General features: G+C 62.1%; 1 protein-coding gene across 1 annotated transcript in view; it reads right to left on the reverse strand.

Moving 5' to 3' along the window:
- MGMT (O-6-methylguanine-DNA methyltransferase) overlaps positions 1–9,767 on the reverse strand; it is a 126,174-nt gene extending 116,407 nt beyond the window's left edge. Inside the window, exon 1 of the mRNA XM_060171083.1 lies at positions 9,726–9,767. The gene's annotated coding sequence lies outside the window, so the exon portion shown is untranslated. The remainder of the gene's footprint in view (positions 1–9,725) is intronic.
- Between the last annotated feature and the right edge of the window lie 16,312 nt (positions 9,768–26,079).

Consider the following 26,079-nt stretch of genomic DNA (forward strand, 5'->3'; position numbering starts at 1 on the left):
TGCAGAAGATGCACTGGCCTTCCTCCTGGGTGCCCCCCAAAAGACACTCGTCACAGGACCTGGGCAGGCAGCTCTCCTGTCCCGTCCCTGACGGGCTGTCCCCAGACACCAACCCCGACTCTGCTGGCACTCAGGACACAGGCGGCCTCTCCAACCTGACCGGCGACACGCAAAGAGCCACCTGCCCGCCCGGCCATGCTGTGCTGGAAGCTGCCACCAGGACCACACTGCCCCGTCCGTCCATCTGTCCATCCCAGAAGTGGGATGATCACACCCTGGGTGGAAGGGCCCCATCTCTGAGGTGATGCTTGCCTTCTGTGCCCGGGCCCTGGGAACAAAACCTGCCCTTCCAAAAGCTAGCGCGGACACTGAGTCTTGTCACTGCACCGCCCGGCTGGTGGCTGCCTGTAAATGGTCCTCAGACGAGATGCCACAGGCCGCCAGGAAACGGAGTGGGAAGCCCATGGGGAACGCGGTCCTGAGCCTTGGGGTCACACCACAACTAACCGCTTTGCTTTCTATTCTTTTATTGAACTTAACGGTTTCACTTCTTTTTTTAAAACCTCGTGTGTGTGTTCAGTGGGTAGCGACAGAGAGAAACTGCGGGGTAGGGGGGGAGGCAGAAGGGAGAGACAAGAGACCACCGCCTACAGCCCTGCTGCAACACCTGTGAAGCTTTCCCCCTGCAAGTGGGGACCGGGGGCTTGAACCTGGGTCCTTGCAGTCAACCAGGGGCGCCAACCCCTGGCCCCAATTCTTCAAACCTAAGAGCCTAACTGATCACCAAGCAGCGTTTGACGTCTTTCGGGCCATGTGCTTTTAAAGGGTGGGGCTGGCTGCTTCCCACTCCAAGACTCTCCACAGAACAGGGGCACAAAGGTGTTTCTGGGGAGAAGAAACAGGCTTCCCATAAAGACGAGGGATGGTGGCCACTCTTCACACCACTAAGCCTCAGTACCCAAGTTGCAGATGCTGCCATGACACCATCCTGACTTCCCTGGGCAGACGCCCTCACCCAGGTGTCCTGGAGCCTCCCCTCCCCAGAGCCCTGCCCCATTAGGGACAGACAGACACAGGCTGCACCTGCTGCTCCCCATAGAGAATCTGGGTCCAGGCTCCCAGAGGGGGAGATATTTAGGGAAAGATGAGCAGAGAACTCGAACCCCAACTCCACCATGACTCGAAGTGTCTTTCACCAGGAAGCTTATTTTTTGTACCATCACTGAAAGGGAAGGGAATCTGGGAAACAGAAGTCAGGTACTGTTTCTCTTCTCTGAGAGAAAAGAGGAAAAAATGGACACTCAGAAGTAGTAAGAGGTGTAGGGGTTACTTAGAAAGGAAGAGATAGCAGGAATGTGGAAAAATGGAGAGTATATCTATCTATCTATCCCCTGTGGGAGAACTATTGCAGTTTCCAGTGGAGGGGATGGGGACACAGAGCTGGCGGCAGGAACAGTGTGGAATTATACACTGTTGTCATACAATTTTGTAACTCAATATTGAATCACTGATGAAATAAATATAACTTAGATCAGTTTTTTTTTTTTGTTTGTTTGCCTCCAGGGTTATTGCTGGGGCTCGGTGCCTGCACCATGAATCCACCGCTCCTGGAGGCCATTTTCCCCCCTTTTGTTGCCCTTGTTGTTGTAGCCTTGTTGTGGTTATTATTGTTGTTGTTGATGTCGTTCGTTGTTGGATAGGACAGAGAGAAATGGAGAGAGGAGGGGAAGACAGAGAGGGGGAGAGAAAGACAGACACCTGCAGACCTGCTTCACCGCCTGTGAAGCGACTCCCCTGCAGGTGGGGAGCCGGGGGCTGGAACCGGGATCCTTACGCCGGTCCCTGTGCTCTGCGCCACGTGCACTTAACCCGCTGCACCACCGCCCGACCCCCAGATCGGTTTTTTAAAAAGAAAGAAACCAGAGAAAAGGGTCATGATGCATTTAGAACAGTGGCATGAATCCACTGCTAGCAAACAGTCAAAAACAATCAAAGTCCCCTCAGCACAGAGGCAAGACGGCATTTTGAAATGAGATCACTGCAGGGTCGGCAGACCAGCATTTTTTAAATTAAGCTTTTTGGGGCAATAACGGTGGTGATTAGATTTGAGTGTGGAGTTAAAATGTAACAGCATGAGAGGGCCCAAAAGAATCTCGTCTCATCCAGCAGCTGAAGAAGGCGACCTCAGGTAAAGCAGCGTCCACGGGAAGTGCAGGTTAATCACCAGGCGAGAAATATCAAGCACGTGTCACAGGAGGGTTAGCAGAGCAAGACCCAGACAAGCAACGGGCCGGGACAGGGCAGTGGCACACCTCCACCTGGGACGCCCCCACACAGGACACCTGACCTGAAGCATCACCACCTGTGCCACCCCCACCTGACCCACCTAGACCACCGCCATCTGGGGCCCAACACCTGGAACCCGGTGCCACCTCCATCCACGGACACCTGGCCACGGCTCCCTTCCACACACAGCTGCAGCTCCACAAAGAACTGATCACTGGCGCCACAGACCGGGAAACAAGAAAACCAAACAGACCCTTCAGAGCATAGGCACAGCTCCACAGAGACATTCCCTGCTGGTCGAGACGAAAGCCTCCCCCCACCCCTCACTCACACACACACACACACACACACACACACACACACACACACCAAGCAAGCCAGTCTAATTGGGTTCCCATGGCAACTGCACAATTAGGTCTCCAGCCTGAGGTCCCCAAGGCCCAGTGCACACTTGTGAAATGCACTTCAAACAGCTCCAAGGGCCCCACGTCCCAGCCCCACCAGCAGTCCCAGCCCCACCCTCACCACCAGCCACAGAGACATTAAGTCACACCCAGAATGCCACCCTGCAAAGCTCAGCTCACACCTCAGGGTTCTGGGAACAGCTGGGCGGGGCCCGAAGCTGCCCACCCACCCACCCCCCATCAGACCTCGAGCATCGATCTTGGACGAGCCAATCAATCGCTAACAATTAGATTATAAGACGGCCCTCAAGGTTAATCACGTTCTTAGAGACACTCGCTAGAAATCGGCGTGACACTACACAGCCCCACTAATGATGACCAAAGAAAATGCAAGTGTGAGCCTAGCCCACCCGCCAAACATTCATGTCAAGATGCAGGATGCAGGGCACAGCTGCCCTGCTGCCAGACAGACACCTCTCCTGCCACCCCAGACTGATGTGGGCTGGGTCCAGGATGGCCTACCCGCTGAGGCACAAGCCAGAGCTCAGAGGGCAGCCTGAGGCCGTCGGCGAGGCCGTCGGCGGGCACCTGACAGCCCCCACACAGAGCAGGGGCCCATGTGTGACCAGGCAGGAAGCGGCCATCTCCCCCTGACAGGCTCCCCCACCTGGGCCCCTGGAGGGAAACCGGCCTTGGTGAGAGCTATCTCTCCTTGGCCTACCCTCAGCAGAGATCTCTGACACTTCTCAGAGACAGCTTGGCATGAGAACTCAGGGACTGTGTGGTCCTCAGCTACAGGGAGACCCCAGTGCTCAGCTACAGAGAGACCCCAGTGCTCAGCTACAGGGAGACCCCAGTGCTCAGCTACAGGGAGACCCCAGTGCTCAGCTACAGGGAGACCCCAGTGCTCAGCTACAGGGAGACCCCAGTGCTCAGCTACAGAGAGACCCCCAGTGCTCAGTTACAGAGAGACCCCAGTGCTCAGCTACAGGGAGACCCCAGTGCTCAGCTACAGGGAGACCCCCAGTGCTCAGTTACAGAGAGACCCCAGTGCTCAGCTACAGGGAGACCCCAGTGCTCAGCTACAGAGAGACCCCCAGTGCTCAGTTACAGAGAGACCCCAGTGCTCAGCTACAGAGAGACCCCAGTGCTCAGCTACAGGGAGACCCCAGTGCTCAGCTAGAGGGAGACCCCAGTGCTCAGCTACAGGGAGACACCCAGTGCTCAGCTACAGAGAGACCCCAGTGCTCAGCTACAGAGAGACCCCCAGTGCTCAGCTACAGGGAGACCCCCAGTGCTCAGCTACAGGGAGACCCCCAGTGCTCAGTTACAGAGAGACCCCAGTGCTCAGCTACAGAGAGACCCCCAGTGCTCAGTTACAGAGAGACCCCAGTGCTCAGCTACAGGGAGACCCCAGTGCTCAGCTACAGGGAGACCCCAGTGCTCAGCTACAGGGAGACCCCAGTGCTCAGCTACAGGGAGACCCCCAGTGCTCAGCTACAGGGAGACCCCAGTGCTCAGCTACAGGGAGACCCCCAGTGCTCAGTTACAGAGAGACCCCAGTGCTCAGCTACAGAGAGACCCCAGTGCTCAGCTACAGGGAGACCCCAGTGCTCAGCTACAGGGAGACCCCAGTGCTCAGCTACAGAGAGACCCCCAGTGCTCAGTTACAGAGAGACCCCAGTGCTCAGCTACAGGGAGACCCCAGTGCTCAGCTACAGGGAGACCCCAGTGCTCAGTTACAGGGAGACCCCAGTGCTCAGCTACAGGGAGACCCCCAGTGCTCAGCTACAGGGAGACCCCCAGTGCTCAGTTACAGGGAGACCCCCAGTGCTCAGCTACAGAGAGACCCCAGTGCTCAGCTACAGAGAGACCCCCAGTGCTCAGCTACAGGGAGACCCCCAGTGCTCAGTTACAGAGAGACCCCAGTGCTCAGTTACAGGGAGACCCCAGTGCTCAGCTACAGGGAGACCCCAGTGCTCAGCTACAGGGAGACCCCAGTGCTCAGCTACAGGGAGACCCCCAGTGCTCAGTTACAGAGAGACCCCAGTGCTCAGCTACAGGGAGACCCCAGTGCTCAGCTACAGGGAGACCCCAGTGCTCAGCTACAGGGAGACCCCAGTGCTCAGCTACAGAGAGACCCCCAGTGCTCAGTTACAGAGAGACCCCAGTGCTCAGCTACAGGGAGACCCCAGTGCTCAGCTACAGGGAGACCCCAGTGCTCAGCTACAGAGAGACCCCCAGTGCTCAGCTACAGAGAGACCCCAGTGCTCAGCTACAGAGAGACCCCAGTGCTCAGCTACAGAGAGACCCAGTGCTCAGCTACAGGGAGACCCCCAGTGCTCAGCTACAGGGAGACCCCAGTGCTCAGCTACAGGGAGACCCCCAGTGCTCAGCTACAGGGAGACCCCAGTGCTCAGCTACAGGGAGACCCCCAGTGCTCAGCTACAGAGAGACCCCAGTGCTCAGCTACAGGGAGACCCCAGTGCTCAGCTACAGGGAGACCCCAGTGCTCAGCTACAGGGAGACCCCAGTGCTCAGCTACAGGGAGACCCCAGTGCTCAGCTACAGAGAGACCCCCAGTGCTCAGCTACAGAGAGACCCCAGTGCTCAGCTACAGAGAGACCCCAGTGCTCAGCTACAGAGAGACCCAGTGCTCAGCTACAGGGAGACCCCAGTGCTCAGCTACAGGGAGACCCCAGTGCTCAGCTACAGAGAGACCCCCAGTGCTCAGTTACAGAGAGACCCCAGTGCTCAGCTACAGGGAGACCCCAGTGCTCAGCTACAGGGAGACCCCAGTGCTCAGTTACAGGGAGACCCCAGTGCTCAGCTACAGGGAGACCCCCAGTGCTCAGCTACAGGGAGACCCCCAGTGCTCAGTTACAGGGAGACCCCCAGTGCTCAGCTACAGAGAGACCCCAGTGCTCAGCTACAGAGAGACCCCCAGTGCTCAGCTACAGGGAGACCCCCAGTGCTCAGTTACAGAGAGACCCCAGTGCTCAGTTACAGGGAGACCCCAGTGCTCAGCTACAGGGAGACCCCAGTGCTCAGCTACAGGGAGACCCCAGTGCTCAGCTACAGGGAGACCCCCAGTGCTCAGTTACAGAGAGACCCCAGTGCTCAGCTACAGGGAGACCCCAGTGCTCAGCTACAGGGAGACCCCAGTGCTCAGCTACAGGGAGACCCCAGTGCTCAGCTACAGAGAGACCCCCAGTGCTCAGTTACAGAGAGACCCCAGTGCTCAGCTACAGGGAGACCCCAGTGCTCAGCTACAGGGAGACCCCAGTGCTCAGCTACAGAGAGACCCCCAGTGCTCAGCTACAGAGAGACCCCAGTGCTCAGCTACAGAGAGACCCCAGTGCTCAGCTACAGAGAGACCCAGTGCTCAGCTACAGGGAGACCCCCAGTGCTCAGCTACAGGGAGACCCCAGTGCTCAGCTACAGGGAGACCCCCAGTGCTCAGCTACAGGGAGACCCCAGTGCTCAGCTACAGGGAGACCCCCAGTGCTCAGCTACAGAGAGACCCCAGTGCTCAGCTACAGGGAGACCCCAGTGCTCAGCTACAGGGAGACCCCAGTGCTCAGCTACAGGGAGACCCCAGTGCTCAGCTACAGGGAGACCCCAGTGCTCAGCTACAGAGAGACCCCCAGTGCTCAGCTACAGAGAGACCCCAGTGCTCAGCTACAGAGAGACCCCAGTGCTCAGCTACAGAGAGACCCAGTGCTCAGCTACAGGGAGACCCCCAGTGCTCAGCTACAGGGAGACCCCAGTGCTCAGCTACAGGGAGACCCCAGTGCTCAGCTACAGAGAGACCCCAGTGCTCAGCTACAGGGAGACCCCCAGTGCTCAGCTACAGGGAGACCCCAGTGCTCAGCTACAGGGAGACCCCAGTGCTCAGCTACAGAGAGACCCCAGTGCTCAGCTACAGGGAGACCCCAGTGCTCAGCTACAGGGAGACCCCAGTGCTCAGCTACAGGGAGACCCCAGTGCTCAGCTACAGGGAGACCCCCAGTGCTCAGCTACAGGGAGACCCCAGTGCTCAGCTACAGGGAGACCCCAGTGCTCAGCTACAGGGAGACCCCAGTGCTCAGTTACAGAGAGACCCCCAGTGCTCAGCTACAGGGAGACCCCAGTGCTCAGCTACAGAGAGACTCCCAGTGCTCAGTTACAGGGAGACCCCAGTGCTCAGCTACAGGGAGACCCCAGTGCTCAGCTACAGAGAGACCCCCAGTGCTCAGCTACAGAGAGACCCCAGTGCTCAGCTACAGGGAGACCCCAGTGCTCAGCTACAGGGAGACCCCAGTGCTCAGTTACAGAGAGACCCCCAGTGCTCAGCTACAGGGAGACCCCAGTGCTCAGCTACAGGGAGACCCCCAGTGCTCAGTTACAGAGAGACCCCAGTGCTCAGCTACAGAGAGACCCCCAGTGCTCAGTTACAGAGAGACCCCAGTGCTCAGCTACAGAGAGACCCCAGTGCTCAGTTACAGGGAGACCCCAGTGCTCAGCTACAGGGAGACCCCCAGTGCTCAGCTACAGGGAGACCCCAGTGCTCAGCTACAGGGAGACCCCAGTGCTCAGCTACAGGGAGACCCCAGTGCTCAGTTACAGAGAGACCCCAGTGCTCAGCTACAGAGAGACCCCCAGTGCTCAGCTACAGGGAGACCCCCAGTGCTCAGCTACAGAGAGACCCCAGTGCTCAGCTACAGGGAGACCCCCAGTGCTCAGCTACAGGGAGACCCCAGTGCTCAGCTACAGGGAGACCCCAGTGCTCAGCTACAGGGAGACCCCAGTGCTCAGCTACAGGGAGACCCCAGTGCTCAGCTACAGGGAGACCCCGGTGCTCAGCTAGAGGGAGACCCCCAGTGCTCAGCTAGAGGGAGACCCCCAGTGCTCAGCTAGAGGAAGCCCCATCTCATGAAGGCAACTCTTACCAGAAACAAGTTTCGGGCTCCAACACATGCTGGGTGTCACCGCTGTTGGTGGTTTGGGGTTCAGGGGCCATCTGCCCAGGATGCCTCAGGACACAGAGTTGGCAGAGCCCAGCCCCCTTCTTAGCCGATGCCTCTGAGGTCTCAGGCCAGGATGCAGAAGCAGGAGCTCACAGGACGCCCCCCCACCCAACACACCCCAGTCCCTGCAGCCTCCGAGCTCTTGGTGACTGACGGTCTACGCAGGGCATGTCTGCCTAGGGCATGCTTCACTCTGGCTTTTTGGGGGGACAGCCCAGTGCCCCTTCATCACTGGGGCTCCCCAGGGGCTGTGCGTGGTGCCCCATGCGATGCCAGGCTTGAACACAGGTCCACACAGGGCAAAGTGCAGGCCCTCCCAGGGGGGCCACACCTCCGTCCTTCCGCTAGCCGCACGTCAGAAGGGGCTTTGCGCCAGGGACCCCTCACAGAGCAGGGAGCTGCCCAGGCCCCGACTCTACCCACCCCACCCAATGCGCACCACAGTGTCTCCGGCCTCTCTCTCCTGTCTCTGAGAGACACTGGGGGTTGGGACACATATCAAATGGGGTAAGAGCTCTCTAGAGAAATGCCACTTCTTCCTATCGAGGCGCCGCTGTGCAGAAGTGGCCAGGGGACATCCGCGTCACCAGGCCTCACCCCCAGTTCCCAGGCTCAGGGGCAGGGAGGGGCCCCCAGACTCAGGGGAAGGAAGGATCCCATACTCAGGGGCAGGGGACGTTCCCTAGACCCAGAGGCAAGAAGGGCCCCCAAAGGAGAAAGTCCCCCAACTCAGGGGCAGGGCATATCCCTCAGGCCCACCAAGGCCATGGCAGCTCTCCTGTCCCACCCACCCCCTTTCTGGTGAAAAGAGCCACCAGAATGGGACGGAAAAGGCGCCTGTGGGCACATCACCCTGGCTGGGTGGCTGTGACACTCTGCCAGAAGCTTCTGCTCCTAGGAGGCAAAGGTCAGGGAGGGCAGCTCAGCCTTCCGGAAAGTTCTGGCGACTGTGCACAGGCTCCGAGGAGCAGGGTCCAGGCCGAGATGCCGGGCCAAGCTGTGTTCAGGGAGCAGGGACACAGAAGGGAGACTGCCAGGGGGCCGCGGGTGGGGCTACCTCAATGCCCCCACGACCTGAGGACGACAGCAGACCACGGGGAGCGAGACCCCAGGCAGCACTGTCCTGACACTCTGTCCCCAAGGAGCCTCGCAGCCTGAACCCTAGCCAGGTTCAAGGGCTGGGGGGCTCGCACACGGGAGGCTGTCTCAGAACTCTGGGTGCTGGCAGGGAAGTCGGGGTCTCCCACTGGGGGCCACGCAGCTCCCCTCGAGGCTCTAGCCCCTTGCGGCGTGCCCTGGGGGGTCCCGGGTCAGCCACAGGGCAGCGCAGGGGCTGCGGGCAGACAGAGGGCCTGTGTGCAGACCCCGCAGGTGAGCGCTCAGGCTCAGGGGCCCCAGCCTGGGGGAACCCCACGTTGAGCAGCCGTGCCACCAGGGACAGACCGCTTCACCCACAGGAAGCCTGCTGCGGCGGCGTGTGGGGCACGGAGCTGACAGCGCGGGGTGTGGGGTCGCGGGCCCTGGCTGCCTGTCTGTGCTGCCCGTCTGCAGCCGCTTCAGGATGGTGGGGGCACAAGGCCGGCCGGCTGCGTCCAAGCAGGACACGAGGAACTCTGCACACTGCTGGCTAGGATCTGAGGAGCAAGGCTAGAGCTGGCTTCTGGTAGCTTCCTGGGCACCGCAAGGAGGGCAGAGCCCTGCCCCTTGATGCTGCTCGCCAGGAGCCCAGGGCCAGGCCAGGCTTGTGTGTGTGTGTGTGGGGGGGGGGGGCGATGGGCAGGAGCCCCCCAGGCCTGAGCACTGTCATCCCAATGTAGCTTGAGTCAGGGAGCCCAGACCCAGGCCCGCAGACACACCTGGGCACACCTGGGCACACCTGGACACACCTGAGGCTGGACTCCTGGCCTCAGAGAGGCTGGGGACCCAGGGGAGAGGAGGCACTTGAGGCTGGCCTGTCCCAAGGCTCCAGAACCTGTCCCTGGGAGCGCGGGAACCTCGGCGGCAGGGCGGCCACAGAGACACTCACCCGTTGCGCAGGACACCGAGCAGGGGCAGCTGGCACCAGGGAGGCCTGGCAAGGCGATCACGAGGAGAACCAGGCAAGCCGGCACTGGCGGCGTGGGCGGGGCCAGGACGCGGGGGCAGGACCAGGACGCAGGGCGGGGGTCCAACCGCAAAGCCGCCTGCGACCTGAGGGGGCGTGGCCGGGACTCGAGGGCGGGGCCAGAGAGCGAGCGGGGCGGGGCTGGAGCCGCGGGAAGCGGCCCGGGATTGGCGGGGGCGGGCAGCGCTGTGGGCGGGGACTGCGCAAGGCGGGGCGGGACCGACGCCGGAGGCGGGGTCAGCAGTGCGGAAGTCGGGCGGTGCTGCGTGTGAGCATGCGCGGCGGGCGGGCGGCCGGGCGGCCGGGCGGCCAGGTGGGAGGTGTCCGCGCTGTGGCCGCCTGTCGCCCTCGGGCTCTGTGTCTCGGTTGACCTGGGCGTCCCGGGTGGGGACGGGTGGGGGGGGCTGGGTCACCCAGGGAGCCCGGGCAGCCTGCCCTGCCGAGATCTGGTGCACCCTTGGGTGCAGGGCGGCCCCTCTGCGGCATCGGCTGGAACCTGGGGCCGGACATGGCCAGACAGCCAGTACCGCCACCGGGGGCCCGGGCGCCCAAACGTGGGGCTGGTGGGCGCCTGGTTAGCAGGAGGCGAGGGGCTGACCAGGCGCTGCGAGCGGCCTTGATGGGAGAGGGGGCCAAAGCTGGGTGCTCTGAGCCGGTGGGACCCATATGGCCGGGTGCTCTGAGCCGGTGGGACCCATATGGCCGGGTGCTCTGAGCCGGTGGGACCCATATGGCCGGGTGCTCTGAGCGGGTGGGACCCATATGGCCGGGTGCTCTGAGCCGGTGGGACCCATATGGCCGGGTGCTCTGAGCATGTGGGACCCATATGGCCGGGTGCTCTGAGCGGGTGGGACCCATATGGCCGGGTGCTCTGAGCGGGTGGGACCCATATGGCCGGGTGCTCTGAGCATGTGGGACCCATATGGCCGGTGCTCTGAGCGGGTGGGACCCATATGGCCGGGTGCTCTGAGCGGGTGGGACCCATATGGCGGGTGCTCTGAGCGGGTGGGACCCATATGGCCGGGTGCTCTGAGCATGTGGGACCCATATGGCCGGGTGCTCTGAGCATGTGGGACCCATATGGCCGGGTGCTCTGAGCGGGTGGGACCCATATGGCCGGGTGCTCTGAGCGGGTGGGACCCATATGGCCGGGTGCTCTGAGCACGTGGGACCCATATGGCCGGGTGCTCTGAGCGGGTGGGACCCATATGGCCGGGTGCTCTGAGCATGTGGGACCCATATGGCCGGGTGCTCTGAGCCGGTGGGACCCATATGGCCGGGTGCTCTGAGCATGTGGGACCCATATGGCCGGGTGCTCTGAGCATGTGGGACCCATATGGCCGGTGCTCTGAGCATGTGGGACCCATATGGCCGGGTGCTCTGAGCATGTGGGACCCATATGGCCGGTGCTCTGAGCATGTGGGACCCATATGGCCGGGTGCTCTGAGCGGGTGGGACCCATATGGCCGGGTGCTCTGAGCATGTGGGACCCATATGGCCGGTGCTCTGAGCGGGTGGGACCCATATGGCCGGGTGCTCTGAGCGGGTGGGACCCATATGGCGGGTGCTCTGAGCGGGTGGGACCCATATGGCCGGGTGCTCTGAGCATGTGGGACCCATATGGCCGGGTGCTCTGAGCATGTGGGACCCATATGGCCGGGTGCTCTGAGCGGGTGGGACCCATATGGCCGGGTGCTCTGAGCGGGTGGGACCCATATGGCCGGGTGCTCTGAGCACGTGGGACCCATATGGCCGGGTGCTCTGAGCACTTGGGACCCATATGGCTGGGTGCTCTGAGCATGTGGGACCCATATCGCCGGGTGCTCTGAGCATGTGGGACCCATATGGCCGGGTGCTCTGAGCAGGTGGGACCCATATGGCCGGGTGCTCTGAGCCGGTGGGACCCATATGGCCGGGTGCTCTGAGCATGTGGGACCCATATGGCCGGGTGCTCTGAGCACGTGGGACCCATATGGCCGGGTGCTCTGAGCGGGCGGGACCCATATGGCCGGGTGCTCTGAGCATGTGGGACCCATATGGCTGGTGCTCTGAGCGGGTGGGACCCATATGGCCGGGTGCTCTGAGCATGTGGGACCCATATGGCCGGGTGCTCTGAGCATGTGGGACCCATATGGCCGGTGCTCTGAGCATGTGGGACCCATATGGCCGGGTGCTCTGAGCATGTGGGACCCATATGGCCGGTGCTCTGAGCATGTGGGACCCATATGGCCGGGTGCTCTGAGCGGGTGGGACCCATATGGCCGGGTGCTCTGAGCATGTGGGACCCATATGGCCGGTGCTCTGAGCGGGTGGGACCCATATGGCCGGGTGCTCTGAGCGGGTGGGACCCATATGGCCGGGTGCTCTGAGCATGTGGGACCCATATGGCCGGGTGCTCTGAGCGGGTGGGACCCATATGGCCGGTTGCTCTGAGCATGTGGGACCCATATGGCCGGGTGCTCTGAGCATGTGGGACCCATAAGGCCGGTGCTCTGAGCATGTGGGACCCATATGGCCGGTGCTCTGAGCATGTGGGACCCATATGGCCGGTGCTCTGAGCATGTGGGACCCATATGGCCGGGTGCTCTGAGCAGGTGGGACCCATATGGCCGGGTGCTCTGAGCGGGTGGGACCCATATGGCCGGGTGCTCTGAGTGGGTGGGACCCATATGGCCGGGTGCTCTGAGCATGTGGGACCCATATGGCCGGATGCTCTGAGCATGTGGGACCCATATGGCCGGGTGCTCTGAGCCGGTGGGACCCATATGGCCGGGTGCTCTGAGCATGTGGGACCCATATGGCCGGGTGCTCTGAGCATGTGGGACCCATATGGCCGGGTGCTCAGAGCCGGTGGGACCAATATGGCCGGGTGCTCTGAGCGGGTGGGACCCATATGGCCGGGTGCTCTGAGCATGTGGGACCCATATGGCCGGGTGCTCAGAGCGGGTGGGACCCATATGGACGGGTGCTCTGAGCGGGTGGGACCCATATGGCCGGGTGCTCTGAGCGGGTGGGACCCATATGGCCGGGTGCTCTGAGCGGGTGGGACCCATATGGCCGGGTGCTCTGAGCGGGTGGGACCCATATGGCCGGGTGCTCTGAGCGGGTGGGACCCATATGGCCGGGTGCTCTGAGCGGGTGGGACCCATATGGCCGGGTGCTCTGAGCCGGTGGGACCCATATGGCCGGGTGCTCTGAGCCGGTGGGACCCATATGGCCGGGTGCTCTGAGCATGTGGGACCCATATGGCCGGGTGCTCTGAGCATGTGGGACCCATATGGCCGGGTGCTCTGAGTATGTGGGACCCATATGGCCGGGTGCTCTGAGCATGTGGGACCCATATGGCCGGGTGCTCTGAGCCGGTGGGACCCATATGGCCGGGTGCTCTGAGCCGGTGGGACCCATATGGCCGGGTGCTCTGAGCATGTGGGACCCATATGGCCGGGTGCTCTGAGCATGTGGGACCCATATGGCCGGGTGCTCTGAGCGGGTGGGACCCATATGGCCGGGTGCTCTGAGCACGTGGGACCCATATGGCCGGGTGCTCTGAGCACGTGGGACCCATATGGCCGGGTGCTCTGAGCGGGCGGGACCCATATGGCCGGGTGCTCTGAGCATGTGGGACCCATATGGCTGGTGCTCTGAGCGGGTGGGACCCATATGGCCGGGTGCTCTGAGCATGTGGGACCCATATGGCCGGGTGCTCTGAGCATGTGGGACCCATATGGCCGGGTGCTCTGAGCATGTGGGACCCATATGGCCGGTGCTCTGAGCATGTGGGACCCATATGGCCGGGTGCTCTGAGCATGTGGGACCCATATGGCCGGGTGCTCTGAGCATGTGGGACCCATATGGCCGGTGCTCTGAGCATGTGGGACCCATATGGCCGGGTGCTCTGAGCGGGTGGGACCCATATGGCCGGGTGCTCTGAGCATGTGGGACCCATATGGCCGGTGCTCTGAGCGGGTGGGACCCATATGGCCGGGTGCTCTGAGCGGGTGGGACACATATGGCGGGTGCTCTGAGCGGGTGGGACCCATATGGCCGGGTGCTCTGAGCGGGTGGGACCCATATGGCCGGGTGCTCTGAGCACGGGGGACCCATATGGCCGGGTGCTCTGAGCATGTGGGACCCATATGGCTGGGTGCTCTGAGCGGGTGGGACCCATATGGCCGGGTGCTCTGAGCGGGTGGGACCCATATGGCCGGGTGCTCTGAGCGGGTGGGACCCATATGGCCGGGTGCTCTGAGCACGTGGGACCCATATGGCCGGGTGCTCTGAGCACGTGGGACCCATATGGCCGGGTGCTCTGAGCGGGTGGGACCCATATGGCCGGGTGCTCTGAGCACGTGGGACCCATATGGCCGGGTGCTCTGAGCAGGTGGGACCCATATGGCCGGGTGCTCTGAGCACGTGGGACCCATATGGCCGGGTGCTCTGAGCACGTGGGACCCATATGGCCGGGTGCTCTGAGCACGTGGGACCCATATGGCCGGGTGCTCTGAGCATGTGGGACCCATATGGCTGGGTGCTCTGAGCATGTGGGACCCATATCGCCGGGTGCTCTGAGCACGTGGGACCCATATGGCCGGGTGCTCTGAGCAGGTGGGACCCATATGGCCGGGTGCTCTGAGCCGGTGGGACCCATATGGCCGGGTGCTCTGAGCATGTGGGACCCATATGGCCGGGTGCTCTGAGCACGTGGGACCCATATGGCCGGGTGCTCTGAGCGGGCGGGACCCATATGGCCGGGTGCTCTGAGCATGTGGGACCCATATGGCTGGTGCTCTGAGCGGGTGGGACCCATATGGCCGGGTGCTCTGAGCATGTGGGACCCATATGGCCGGGTGCTCTGAGCTTGTGGGACCCATATGGCCGGTGCTCTGAGCATGTGGGACCCATATGGCCGGGTGCTCTGAGCATGTGGGACCCATATGGCCGGTGCTCTGAGCATGTGGGACCCATATGGCCGGGTGCTCTGAGCGGGTGGGACCCATATGGACGGGTGCTCTGAGCATGTGGGACCCATATGGCCGGTGCTCTGAGCGGGTGGGACCCATATGGCCGGGTGCTCTGAGCGGGTGGGACCCATATGGCCGGGTGCTCTGAGCATGTGGGACCCATATGGCCGGGTGCTCTGAGCGGGTGGGACCCATATGGCCGGGTGCTCTGAGCATGTGGGACCCATAAGGCCGGTGCTCTGAGCATGTGGGACCCATAAGGCCGGTGCTCTGAGCATGTGGGACCCATATGGCCGGTGCTCTGAGCATGTGGGACCCATATGGCCGGGTGCTCTGAGCAGGTGGGACCCATATGGCCGGGTGCTCTGAGCGGGTGGGACCCATATGGCCGGGTGCTCTGAGCGGGTGGGACCCATATGGCCGGGTGCTCTGAGCATGTGGGACCCATATGGCCGGATGCTCTGAGCATGTGGGACCCATATGGCCGGGTGCTCTGAGCCGGTGGGACCCATATGGCCGGGTGCTCTGAGCATGTGGGACCCATATGGCTGGGTGCTCTGAGCATGTGGGACCCATATGGCCGGGTGCTCTGAGCATGTGGGACCCATATGGCCGGGTGCTCTGAGCATGTGGGACCCATATGGCCGGTGCTCTGAGCATGTGGGACCCATATGGCTGGGTGCTCTGAGCGGGTGGGACCCATATGGCCGGGTGCTCTGAGCGGGTGGGACCCATATGGCCGGGTGCTCTGAGCACGTGGGACCCATATGGCCGGGTGCTCTGAGCATGTGGGACCAATATGGCCGGGTGCTCTGAGCGGGTGGGACCCATATGGCCGGGTGCTCTGAGCATGTGGGACCCATATGGCCGGGTGCTCAGAGCGGGTGGGACCCATATGGCCGGGTGCTCTGAGCGGGTGGGACCCATATGGCCGGGTGCTCTGAGCGGGTGGGACCCATATGGCCGGGTGCTCTGAGCGGGTGGGACCCATATGGCCGGGTGCTCTGAGCGGGTGGGACCCATATGGCCGGGTTCTCTGAGCGGGTGGGACCCATATGGCCGGGTGCTCTGAGCGGGTGGGACCCATATGGCCGGGTGCTCTGAGCGGGTGGGACCCATATGGCCGGGTGCTCTGAGCACGTGGGACCCATATGGCCGGGTGCTCTGAGCACGTGGGACCCATATGGCCGGGTGCTCTGAGCCGGTGGGACCCATATGGCCGGGTGCTCTGAGCCGGTGGGACCCATATGGCCGGGTGCTCTGAGCATGTGGGACCCATATGGCCGGGTGCTCTGAGCATGTGGGACCCATATGGCCGGGTGCTCTGAGTATGTGGGACCCATATGGCCGGGTGCTCTGAGCACGTGGGACCCATATGGCCGGGTGCTCTGAGCACGTGGGACCCATATGGCCGGGTGCTCTGAGCCGGTGGGACCCATATGGCCGGGTGCTCTGAGCCGGTGGGACCCATATGGCCGGGTGCTCTGAGCATGTGGGACCCATATGGCCGGGTGCTCTGAGCATGTGGGACCCATATGGCCGGGTGCTCTGAGTATGTGGGACCCATATGGCCGGGTGCTCTGAGCATGTGGGACCCATATGGCCGGGTGCTCTGAGCCGGTGGGACCCATATGGCCGGGTGCTCTGAGCCGGTGGGACCCATATGGCCGGGTGCTCTGAGCATGTGGGACCCATATGGCCGGGTGCTCTGAGCATGTGGGACCCATATGGCCGGGTGCTCTGAGCGGGTGGGACCCATATGGCCGGGTGCTCTGAGCGGGTGGGACCCATATGGCGGGTGCTCTGAGCCGGTGGGACCCATATGGCCGGGTGCTCTGAGCACGTGGGACCCATATGGCCGGGTGCTCTGAGCACGTGGGACCCATATGGCCGGGTGCTCTGAGCACGTGGGACCCATATGGCCGGGTGCTCTGAGCACGTGGGACCCATATGGCCGGGTGCTCTGAGCACGTGGGACCCATATGGCCGGGTGCTCTGAGCACGTGGGACCCATATGGCCGGGTGCTCTGAGCATGTGGGACCCATATGGCCGGGTGCTCTGAGCGGGTGGGACCCATATGGCCGGGTGCTCTGAGCGGGTGGGACCCGTATGGCCGGGTGCTCTGAGCGGGTGGGACCCATATGGCCGGGTGCTCTGAGCATGTGGGACCCATATGGCCGGGTGCTCTGAGCATGTGGGACCCATAAGGCCTGTGCTCTGAGCATGTGGGACCCATATGGCCGGTGCTCTGAGCATGTGGGACCCATATGGCCGGGTGCTCTGAGCGGGTGGGACCCATATGGCCGGGTGCTCTGAGCATGTGGGACCCATATGGCCGGTGCTCTCAGCGGGTGGGACCCATATGGCCGGGTGCTCTGAGTGGGTGGGACCCATATGGCCGGGTGCTCTGAGCATGTGGGACCCATATGGCCGGATGCTCTGAGCATGTGGGACCCATATGGCCGGGTGCTCTGAGCCGGTGGGACCCATATGGCCGGGTGCTCTGAGCATGTGGGACCCATATGGCTGGGTGCTCTGAGCATGTGGGACCCATATGGCCGGGTGCTCTGAGCATGTGGGACCCATATGGCCGGGTGCTCTGAGCGGGTGGGACCCATATGGCCGGGTGCTCTGAGCATGTGGGACCCATATGGCTGGGTGCTCTGAGCATGTGGGACCCATATGGCCGGGTGCTCTGAGCATGTGGGACCCATATGGCCGGGTGCTCTGAGCGGGTGGGACCCATATGGCCGGGTGCTCCGAGCATGTGGGACCCATATGGCCGGGTGCTCTGAGCGGGTGGGACCCATATGGCCGGGTGCTCTGAGCGGGTGGGACCCATATGGCCGGGTGCTCTGAGCACGTGGGACCCATATGGCCGGGTGCTCTGAGCATGTGGGACCCATATGGCCGGGTGCTCTGAGCACGTGGGACCCATATGGCCGGGTGCTCTGAGCACGTGGGACCCATATGGCCGGGTGCTCTGAGCGGGCGGGACCCATATGGCCGGGTGCTCTGAGCATGTGGGACCCATATGGCTGGTGCTCTGAGCGGGTGGGACCCATATGGCCGGGTGCTCTGAGCATGTGGGAACCATATGGCCGGGTGCTCTGAGCATGTGGGACCCATATGGCCGGTGCTCTGAGCATGTGGGACCCATATGGCCGGGTGCTCTGAGCATGTGGGACCCATATGGCCGGTGCTCTGAGCATGTGGGACCCATATGGCCGGGTGCTCTGAGCGGGTGGGACCCATATGGCCGGGTGCTCTGAGCATGTGGGACCCATATGGCCGGGTGCTCTGAGCGGGTGGGACCCATATGGCCGGGTGCTCTGAGCATGTGGGACCCATATGGCCGGGTGCTCTGAGCATGTGGGACCCATAAGGCCGGTGCTCTGAGCATGTGGGACCCATATGGCCGGTGCTCTGAGCATGTGGGACCCATATGGCCGGGTGCTCTGAGCAGGTGGGACCCATATGGCCGGGTGCTCTGAGCGGGTGGGACCCATATGGCCGGGTGCTCTGAGCGGGTGGGACCCATATGGCCGGGTGCTCTGAGCATGTGGGACCCATATGGCCGGATGCTCTGAGCATGTGGGACCCATATGGCCGGGTGCTCTGAGCCGGTGGGACCCATATGGCCGGGTGCTCTGAGCATGTGGGACCCATATGGCTGGGTGCTCTGAGCATGTGGGACCCATATGGCCGGGTGCTCTGAGCATGTGGGACCCATATGGCCGGGTGCTCTGAGCATGTGGGACCCATATGGCCGGTGCTCTGAGCATGTGGGACCCATATGGCTGGGTGCTCTGAGCGGGTGGGACCCATATGGCCGGGTGCTCTGAGCGGGTGGGACCCATATGGCCGGGTGCTCTGAGCCGGTGGGACCCATATGGCCGGGTGCTCTGAGCATGTGGGACCAATATGGCCGGGTGCTCTGAGCGGGTGGGACCCATATGGCCGGGTGCTCTGAGCATGTGGGACCCATATGGCCGGGTGCTCAGAGCGGGTGGGACCCATATGGCCGGGTGCTCTGAGCGGGTGGGACCCATATGGCCGGGTGCTCTGAGCGGGTGGGACCCATATGGCCGGGTGCTCTGAGCGGGTGGGACCCATATGGCCGGGTGCTCTGAGCGGGTGGGACCCATATGGCCGGGTTCTCTGAGCGGGTGGGACCCATATGGCCGGGAGCTCTGAGCGGGTGGGACCCATATGGCCGGGTGCTCTGAGCGGGTGGGACCCATATGGCCGGGTGCTCTGAGCACGTGGGACCCATATGGCCGGGTGCTCTGAGCACGTGGGACCCATATGGCCGGGTGCTCTGAGCCGGTGGGACCCATATGGCCGGGTGCTCTGAGCCGGTGGGACCCATATGGCCGGGTGCTCTGAGCCGGTGGGACCCATATGGCCGGGTGCTCTGAGCATGTGGGACCCATATGGCCGGGTGCTCTGAGCATGTGGGACCCATATGGCCGGGTGCTCTGAGTATGTGGGACCCATATGGCCGGGTGCTCTGAGCATGTGGGACCCATATGGCCGGGTGCTCTGAGCCGGTGGGACCCATATGGCCGGGTGCTCTGAGCCGGTGGGACCCATATGGCCGGGTGCTCTGAGCATGTGGGACCCATATGGCCGGGTGCTCTGCGCATGTGGGACCCATATGGCCGGGTGCTCTGAACGGGTGGGACCCATATGGCCGGGTGCTCTGAGCGGGTGGGACCCATATGGCGGGTGCTCTGAGCCGGTGGGACCCATATGGCCGGGTGCTCTGAGCATGTGGGACCCATATGGCCGGGTGCTCTGAGCACGTGGGACCCATATGGCCGGGTGCTCTGAGCACGTGGGACCCATATGGCCGGGTGCTCTGAGCACGTGGGACCCATATGGCCGGGTGCTCTGAGCACGTGGGACCCATATGGCCGGGTGCTCTGAGCATGTGGGACCCATATGGCCGGGTGCTCTGAGCATGTGGGACCCATATGGCCGGGTGCTCTGAGCGGGTGGGACCCATATGGCCGGGCGCTCTGAGCGGGTGGGACCCATATGGCCGGGTGCTCTGAGCGGGTGGGACCCATATGGCCGGGTGCTCTGAGCATGTGGGACCCATATGGCCGGGTGCTCTGAGCATGTGGGACCCATAAGGCCGGTGCTCTGAGCATGTGGGACCCATATGGCCGGTGCTCTGAGCATGTGGGACCCATATGGCCTGGTGCTCTGAGCGGGTGGGACCCATATGGCCGGGTGCTCTGAGCATGTGGGACCCATATGGCCGGTGCTCTCAGCGGGTGGGACCCATATGGCCGGGTGCTCTGAGTGGGTGGGACCCATATGGCCGGGTGCTCTGAGCATGTGGGACCCATATGGCCGGATGCTCTGAGCATGTGGGACCCATATGGCCGGGTGCTCTGAGCAGGTGGGACCCATATGGCCGGGTGCTCTGAGCATGTGGGACCCATATGGCCGGGTGCTCTGAGCATGTGGGACCCATATGGCCGGGTGCTCTGAGCATGTGGGACCCATATGGCCGGGTGCTCTGAGCATGTGGGACCCATATGGCCGGGTGCTCTGAGCGGGTGGGACCCATATGGCCGGGTGCTCCGAGCATGTGGGACCCATATGGCCGGGTGCTCTGAGCGGGTGGGACCCATATGGCCGGGTGCTCTGAGCGGGTGGGACCCATATGGCCGGGTGCTCTGAGCACGTGGGACCCATATGGCCGGGTGCTCTGAGCATGTGGGACCCATATGGCCGGGTGCTCTGAGCATGTGGGACCCATATGGCCGGTGCTCTGAGCACGTGGGACCCATATGGCCGGGTGCTCTGAGCGGGTGGGACCCATATGGCCGGGTGCTCTGAGCATGTGGGACCCATATGGCCGGTGCTCTGAGCGGGTGGGACCCATATGGCCGGGTGCTCTGAGCGGGTGGGACCCATATGGCCGGGTGCTCTGAGCACGTGGGACCCATATGGCCGGGTGCTCTGAGCAGGTGGGACCCATATGGCCGGGTGCTCTGAGCACGTGGGACCCATATGGCCGGGTGCTCTGAGCGGGTGGGACCCATATGGCCGGGTGCTCTGAGCATGTGGGACCCATATGGCCGGGTGCTCTGAGCATGTGGGACCCATATGGCCGGGTGCTCTGAGCGGGTGGGACCCATATGGCCGGGTGCTCTGAGCATGTGGGACCCATATGGCCGGTGCTCTGAGCAGGTGGGACCCATATGGCCGGGTGCTCTGAGCGGGTGGGACCCATATGGCCGGGTGCTCTGAGCGGGTGGGACCCATATGGCCGGGTGCTCTGAGCGGGTGGGACCCATATGGCCGGGTGCTCTGAGCGGGTGGTACCCATATGGCCGCGTGCTCTGAGCGGGTGGGACCCATATGGCCGGGTGCTCTGAGCGGGTGGGACCCATATGGCCGGGTGCTCTGAGCGGGTGGGACCCATATGGCCGGGTGCTCTGAGCTGGTGGGACCCATATGGCCGGGTGCTCTGAGCACGTGGGACCCATATGGCCGGGTGCTCTGAGCATGTGGGACCCATATGGCCGGGTGCTCTGAGCATGTGGGACCCATATGGCCGGGTGCTCTTCTTCTTCTAGCGTTTGCCCTTCTTCCGTAGCCAGTCCACAGCGTCAGGTTGAGCCTGATGTCAAGTTTCGAGACCTCCTTTGAATCTGAAGAGGTGGCAGTCGTTGACTATGTGGGTCATAGTCTGTCTGGAGCCGCAGGGGCAGTTCAGGTCGTCTCTGGCTCCCCAGCGATGGAACATAGCGGCGCACCGGCCATGGCCTGTTCGATAGCGATTGAGGAGGGCCCAATCATAACGTGCTAGGTCAAAGCCGGGTGGGCGCTCTCAGGCGTCTGTGATGAGGTGTTTGTTCTTGACCTCAGCTGACTGCCAGCTCTGTTTCCTAGAGTCTGGAACAGAGAAGTTCGGTGTAGGCGTAGGGGACCAGATTGGGTGACGAGACGTCAAGCGTTGGACAGGGTAGGCGAAGATATCCGCGTCTATTGGCAGGTCCGGTCGAGCGTAGACGTGGGAAATGAACTTCGATGATGCCGCATCCCGACGAATATCTGGCGGGGTGATGTTGCTAAGAACTGGTAGCCATGGAACCGGGGTGGAACGGATGGTTCCAGAAATGATCCTCATGGAGGAATATAATTTGGAATCGACCAAGTGGACATGGGGGCTACGAAACCATACTGGGGCACAGTATTCTGCAGTGGAATAGCATAATGCCAGAGATGATGATCACAGTGTGGAAGCGCTCGCGCCCCATGAGGAGCTGGCCAGTCTGCAATGATGTTATTTCTTGCGCCCACCTTTGCTGCAGTTTTTATGAGATGTTCGTGAAATGACAGAGTGCGATCGAGAGTAACGCCGGATTCTCGTATCGCCAAGCTGCACGTTAAGCTCACGCGAGGCCGAGGCATGGTGTAGATGGAAAACAGATGATACCGTTTTTGCAGTGCTAGGGATTAGTCGCCATTTTTTTACAGTCATCAGATATCAGAGACATACATGTCTTTTGAGAGTGTTTCCTCGAGGATGTCGAACTTTGATGCCTGAGTTGCACAGCAGATGTCATCGGCGTAGATGAACTTCCGGGTGCTCTGCGCGGGTAGGACCCATATGGCTGGGTGCTCTGAGCGGGTGGGACCCATATGGCTGAGTGGAGGAGGGGGGGACATGGGGGAGGAGGAGGGGGAGAAGGAGGGGAGAAGGGAGAGATAGGGAGGGAGGGAGACAGAGAGATGCCCGCAGACCTGCTTCAGCACTCATGAAGCTCCCTTGCTGAAGGTAGGGAGCGGGGACTCGAACCCAGGTCCTTGCATATCATAACGTGTGATCAACCAGTGCGCCACTGCCCCGCCCCCACGGTGGGCTTTCTAAGAAGCTAAGGGCCACCCCCCATTCACCTTTATTCAGCCTGCGACAGTGCATGCTGGGGGTCAGGGTGCATTCTCTGGCATCTTCTGGGACTGCCCTGAGCAGCTCAGCAGAGAGCCCGCCCCAGCTGATCCCCCCCCCAAGTGTAGCATGGCAGGGTCTAGCTCACCTTGTCGCCCCACCCCACAGGCATCCTTCTACCCTGGAGCCCCAGGCTGCTTCTCCTGAGCTCTGGGCCTATGTGGGCTCCGGGTGGCTTCCTGCAGAGGCAGCTCCGAGACCCCGGGCACCTACTTCTGCTGAAGGGATGTACCTCAGCCCACTTCCCGTGCTCACAGATGAGGACACAGGCTTGCAGCCCAGAGCCCCCCAGGAGTAGCCCCCAGATGTGCTGTAGATGGCAGGGTGCAAAGGACGGGGGTCCCTCCATGACCAGCCCCTCTCCAGGACCAAGGGTCCACTGAGCAGCCTCACGTCTCCCGAGGAGAAGCTGTGATGGAAAGAAAGGTCTAGGAGACAGACGGAAGGACACTGCAGGTTCCACTGGGTGTTTGCTGGTGCCAGCCATTTGCACAAATAACCAGCTCAGTTGCTGTCACGCCCTGAGCCACAGGCACCCTCCAGGCTCCTCAGGCACATGCCTCAGCCCAGGCCTCACAGCCGCTGGCAGCCCCTGGCTTCCAAAACATAGAGACTGCCTGAGCAGGGAATCTGGAGCCGGGGCCTGAAGCCAGCTTTTCCCAGGCGCTGAGCAAGGAACTGCGGCAGGAGGGGGACTGGGTGTGTTTTCCCGGCCGCCTGGGGCCTCTGCAGCTCACTGGGCCGGCTGTCGCTGGACTGCGGCCCCTACACTCATTACAAAGTGTTTTTGCGCCATTTTCAGGAAGGCATTTGTTTGTGACAGGCTGCTGGTCTCGGGGCAGACTCTTAAGTGGTGTGAAGTGCTGGGGGGCACGCAACCTGGGCCTTCAGGAGGATATGGGCTCCCCCTCCTCTCCCCCTCCTCTCCCTGTGGCAACTGGCTTCTTGTGACTCGGAAATTAAAACTGGGGACGTGGGGACTGGGACAGCAAGGTCTGTTCTGGAAGTTACTGACCTGTGGGCGAGAACGCTGGCCAGGCCGTTCCCTTGAGGCTTTGAGGAGCGCAAGACCATCCGGCCCAGGGGTCACCGACTTTAGACGTGAATATCAGGAGACAAAGAGGGGGGAGTAGTCGCCTCGTGCTAGGCGCCCTGAGTGCTGGGCAGGGTGCCTGGGGCCTGTCTGGTGGTCCAGCTGTCCACCTGCAGGAGCCGCTCCCCAAGTGTGAGGCCCTGCAGGGCTTCCTCTTGTGAGGAGCAGGACAGAGTTCTCACGCCTGCTAGGAGGGGCTGGGGTCCCGTTCAGGATGAGGACGCAGCCATCCCTGGCGCTCGCTCTTTCTTTTCTTTTCTTTTCTTTTCTTTCTTTCTTTCTTTCTTTCTTTCTTTCTTTCTTTCTTTCTTTCTTTCGCCTCCAGAGTTATTGCTAGGGCTCAGTGCTTGCACCATGAATCCACCGCTCCTGGAGGCCATTCCCCACCCCCCGCCTTTGTTGCCCTTGTTGTTGTAGCCTTGTTGTGGTTATTATTGTTGTTGATGTTGTTTGTTGTTGGCTAGGACAGAGAGAAATGGAGAGAGGAGGGGGAGAGAAAGACAGACACCTGCAGACCTGCTTCAAGGCCTGTGAAGTGACCCCCCTGCAGGTGGGGAGCCGGGGGCTCGAACCGGGATCCTTACGCTGATACTTGCACTTTGCGCCAGATGTATTTAACCCACTGTGCTACCGCCCGACACCCCCCCCCCAGCTCTTTCTAATGCACATGAAGAAACCCATGAAGAAAAATGGCATTTTTCTTTCTTCCTTTTTTTTCTTTTAAATCACTATTTATTAGATAGAGACAGCCAAAAATCCAGAGGGAAGGGTGAGATAGAGAGGGAGAGAGACCTGCAGCCCCGCTTCACCACTCACAAAGCTTTCCCCCTGCAGGTGGGGACCGGGATCTTGAACCTAGGTCCTTGCATTGTAGCATGTGCGCTTAACCAGGTGTGTACCATCACCTGACTCCTCCCCCTCCCCCCCGGCTAGCCCATGCCTCTGGGGGGGAGGAGTCAGGTGATGGTCTTTCTGCCAGCTCTGGCTGCGGAGCCCCATGACTCTGCCACCCTCTGGCCCAGTCACAGTGGGGATCAGGGGCCAAGGTGCCCGCATGCCAGAACAGGCGTTGTTAGGGGCAGGTGAGGATCAGATGGAGGCCTGGGAAGAGGAGTCTCCTGAAGAGGGTGTGCACACCCTAGTCAGACAAAAGCAACCCTTCTGGACTGGACTACAATAACCCTCATGCCAACGAGGCATCCTGGGCCAGCCAGTCGCTGCTGCTGGACTGTGGCGACCCGCAGCAGAAGTCGCAGGCTCTGCCCTCTGCGGTTTTCTTCCCCGCGAATGAAGACCCCGCCTGATGCGGGGGCTGCCGCAGTTCCAGTGAATAGCGACTGGCGTTAGGCACCCGGTGCCGGCCAGCCCACCAGAGCGTCCCTGAGAGAACAGAGACCTTCCTTCCTCAACAGGGCAGTGGCTGGGAGGTCAGCGCTGTCAGTCTGTCATCTGCACTCACTTGTCATCAGGGGCTGGGCAGTGGTGACTCAGAACTAAGCTCAAGGACTTGTGCAGAGATCTGGATTCGAGCCCCTCGCAACAGCGGAGCAAGTCTGCAGGTGTCCCTCTGTCTCCCCCTCCTCTCTCAACTTCTCTCTGTCCTGTCCAATAAAATGGAAAAAAAATGGCCTCCAGGAGCAGTGGATTCGTAATGCTGGCACGGAGGCCCAGTGATCACCCTGGAGGCAAAACAAAACCAAGCAGTCCATCCCTACAAGGCCCTCAGCCGTGACCCTGTGCTGTAGCAGGTAAACGGCGTCTCGCAGACACACAGGACCCAGGGCCAGGGCAGCCACTGCGGGACGGAGGTGGGCTGGGTCACGGACAGTGTGGAAGTAGGCCCAGAAAGTAAAGGAGTCGCAGCAGACAGCCTCGCGGGCTCTTTGTCTCTTCAAGAGCTTATGGAGAAGAATCAGCGTCCTGGGCGGCTGTGCACCTGCTCAAGGGCACATAGCACCAAGCACGAGGACTTGGGTTCGGGCCCCGGCTCCCCACCTGCAGGGGGGATGGTTCACCAGTGGTGGTGAAGCAGGTCTGCAGGCGTCTCTCTGTCTCTCTCCCTCTCTATCAGTTTCCCTCTGTCCTGTCCAATAAAATGGAAACAATGGCTACCAGGAGCAGTGCGTTCATAGTGCCAGAACCAGCCCCAGCGACAACCCCGGAGGCAAAGAAAAATAAATAAATAAATAAATAAAAGGACTCATTGCCAGGTGTGTGTGGAGGAGCTGGTCATGGGGGGGGGGGGG

This window comes from Erinaceus europaeus, chromosome 14 (assembly GCF_950295315.1).
Source record: "Erinaceus europaeus chromosome 14, mEriEur2.1, whole genome shotgun sequence".
Lineage (NCBI taxonomy): Eukaryota > Metazoa > Chordata > Mammalia > Eulipotyphla > Erinaceidae > Erinaceus > Erinaceus europaeus.